The 3,394-nt window shown below is 56.9% G+C and overlaps 1 protein-coding gene across 1 annotated transcript in view; it reads left to right on the top strand.

The window, feature by feature from the left end:
- CCDC124 (coiled-coil domain containing 124) overlaps positions 1-3,394 on the top strand; it is an 8,309-nt gene that overhangs the window by 3,151 nt on the left and 1,764 nt on the right. The gene's annotated exons all lie outside the window — the stretch shown is intronic.

Below are 3,394 nucleotides of genomic sequence, written 5' to 3'. Positions count from 1 at the left end.
CCCCCCCCCCGGGGGGCCCCGCGGCCCCGCCGCCCCACGGATGTCTCTGCCGCGGCTTCACCCCGGGTGGGAATGGCGAAGGAGGAGCGTGCGGATGATGGGGGAGCGGGGAGACGCTTTGTGCTTGTGTGCAAAGGGCCTGGGGAAAAACTCAAGTGGAAATGCGGGGCGAGTACGCGCGCTAGAAGAGCGCAGACAGCGCACGAGGGAGGAGCGACTCTCTCGGTGCGAGTTTTCTGCCTTTCTCGTCCCCGTTAGCCTCGGGCACGGGCTGTGGGCTGGCGGGCTCACGTACCGATGGGTCCCAGCTGCAGTGGTATCGCGGGGTGACTTCCCCCCCCCCTCCTCTGATTCAGTGCAGAATTACTCAGCTGTGAGCACTAGCTCTTATTCAGATAAAACGCGAGACAGGTCAAATGACTGTTCTTGCCTCTTTGGAGGACGTCCGCGTGGTACCGGCTACGCAGGACTGAAATCTGATGGCTTGAATGAGCAATTCAGGGGACAGAGATGGAGCGGGGAGACACCTGATGACACCAGGCTGGGTTTCAGACCCCAGAACCGACTTCCCCGGGCTCCGGTATCCCTTCAACGTGTGCTTTGACCGCCTGTGGGCAATGGAAGGGACGCGTTTGATCCCGTCTCAGAGCCGCGGTGTACCTCAGAGAGCCCGCTGAGCGCTTAGACATCCTCCAGGTCGCTTACGCCCCCCTCGCTTTCTGACTGCGTGGTTTTCTTGCGTTGCTCTGCCCTTTTCGCCGTGCCGGGAGCGGCGTGCTTCGCCAGGCTTGGCGACACGCTCTCCAGCCTTCCTGGGGGCCTCACGCTAAGAGGTTGATTGGGAGCGCTGCTGCTTCAATTGACCGCTTGCTCTCGAAGCCACATGCCGGGGGGGGGACAGACACCTTGTTCTCCTCCCGTCTGGCAGGTGGGAAGCTCTTCTGAAAGCTAATGAATTGTTCCTCGCTCAGGCAGTTCTCTGCCGGGCTGAAAACTCACGGTTTTAACACGCACATCCTTGGGGAACAGAAGCGTCCGGCTAAAATCTCCCCCCACCCGTCTCCTCCCAGCGCCCTGCGGAGTACGACAATGCGGAGGGAGAAGAAAACATCCAAAAAAATCAGTGGTTTCCTTTCCAGTTTTCTAATAGCTTTGCGGTACGTTTCACTCGGACAAATCCAAGCTTCTCTTTCATCAGGATGTTTAAGCTGATTCGTAAAGGATTAGTTTGGGTTTGGCCCAACCTGCGAAAAGGCTTCAAAACCCGACACCTTCGGGCCCCCCCGGGGCTGCGGGATCGGCGAGAAGGCGGCGCAGAGCCGCTGCTTTTGGGCACGGCGGAAGGTACCGAGCAGACCTGGACGTGACGGGCCACCGGGGAAACCTGAGCGCGTAGATTTTGCAGGTCTTGTGACAAATTAGTAACGCTGCCAGCTTATTTACTTTCCGCAAATAGAAACTCGGTTGTAAATGCCAGAGAGCGGGGAGTAGCTTGCCCCGGCAGCCGGGGGCGAGGAGGAACTGGGGGTCCCCTGCAGCTCGCCGGGCAGGAGGAAGGCTCTGCGCCACGGTTGCCCCTTCGTTAAGCGGCCGTGTCCTCTTTGGAGAGTTTTGTTTGAAAGGAGGTGTCAGCAGCAGAGCGTTATCCTTGAATTCCTGCTCTGTCAGAGGTGTCGTCGTCCCAGCGGGGCTGCGCGACGTGAGCGGGGCTGCCCGGCGGGACAGGTCCCTGTCTGTAATAAGCAGGGGTTAAAAGATAATCTTCTCCAACTATAAACAACGTTTCTGTTCTGAAATGTCTTGCTGCCTTTCCTTAGGTCATCAGAACTTGTGTATCCGCTCCTTATCTATCTCCTCAATTATTCAAGCCGCAGCCACAAGCCGTGCCAGCACCTCCTCTGGGTTATCCCGGTCCCTCACCCCGCAGCTTCGGAGATGGGACGAGCAGTCGGGGGACGGTTCCTTTGCGCTGACCCGTGTTCCGGGCACGATAACCGTATCCCGAACGGGCAGCGCTGCTTCTCTGGCGGGTGCTTTACGTCTCATCAAATCTAGACCGGTGGACCTTGTCGTGATTTCCGTGCCCCCCACCTTCTTTTGTGGCACATTAATCTCATCAGTTTGGGGGTTTCTCCTGCGTTCTTCCCTAAAACTGCCTGATGCTGCCGCAGAGGTTGATGGCCGTGATGGAGATCCCACCCGGAGCCGGAGCTTTGCCGCGCTGTGCAGAGTGAGGGTGGGCAAAGCCTCGGGGCGGCTCTTGCTCGGCGATAGCCCCGTGTCTAAATTTTTTAGGGGGGGAGGACAGTCTTCCCCCTCCTCTCGCGTCACCCTTTCCCGTTCCAGGGAGCGGCCAAAATCCCTCCTAATCTGGGAGACCGAGTGCGTTTGTTTACTCGACCTTTACTAGAAAAGGGAGAGGCCTGAGAGGAAAGCAGCGGGCAGGGAAAGCCGCTGTCTTAAATAAATGAGTTTGCACTTTGAAATCGTGCACGGTCCAGTTGCCGGGGCGTTGTGTCTCAAGGCACTGGCACGAAGCGCTTAATGACCAAGGATTTGAAGGCTGCCAGTGGTAATAAAAGGCTTCATCGCCCTAATGGCTTTTTTTTTCCCCCCCATCCTTGGCCCCCGCTGCTCGGGGTTGGAGGTAGCTGAGGTTTCCCTTCCCGTCCCTTCCCAGCCGGGTTGAAAGGACCGGTCCTTGCTGCGCTTGACGGCAGCGGCAGCCCGAGGGCGTGTTTTGATTCAGTATTTGTGGGCTTTGATTCTCTGTTTGGATGGTTTGGGGTTTTTTTTTTTTCTTTAAATTCTCCAGCCGTGGAGCGGCTTACGGGTTTTTTTGTTTGTTTTTTTTTTTGTGTTTAATAGAGTCTCAAACCCCAACCTCGCTTAACCGTCTCCGAAGCGGGCCTTACCCTGACGTGCGGAATTCTGCTCCTTAAACACCGATGAAGACGGCGGGTTGCGTTACTGCTGGGGTGGTTTTGCTGCGTGCGGCTGCCTTTGAGCAAACCCCTTCCGTTAACGCCCCGTCAGTCCGTCGTCGTGCCATCCCTGTGAATAATGGATGAGCGCCGTAATTAAGTGCCCGTGTAACTAACCTAAATGCAAAGTGCTTTGCGGCGTGTGATGCTGCCCCAGAGAGAGATGTTCACGTGTTTCTTTTTACCGGCCCTTACAGGCTTTGGGAGAGGAGGGAAAACAAAAAAAACCCTCGAAGCCAAAGAGCTGAAAGCCTCTAAGGGTCCGTCGCACGGTCTGCTCACCCTCTTCCCCGGGCCTTGGAGGGCAAAGTGGCTCTTAAACTCCTTGAGAAGCACTTTAAAATTACCGGAAGAGCTGCACCGCTTGTCGGGTTCGCTCTAACCGCCGTCCCTGGCTCTTAGGAAGAGCG

The sequence above is a fragment of the Charadrius vociferus genome, unplaced genomic scaffold (assembly GCF_000708025.1).
Source record: "Charadrius vociferus isolate BGI_N301 unplaced genomic scaffold, ASM70802v2 scaffold2195, whole genome shotgun sequence".
NCBI lineage: Eukaryota > Metazoa > Chordata > Aves > Charadriiformes > Charadriidae > Charadrius > Charadrius vociferus.
This window is presented reverse-complemented; position numbering and strand designations above follow the sequence as displayed.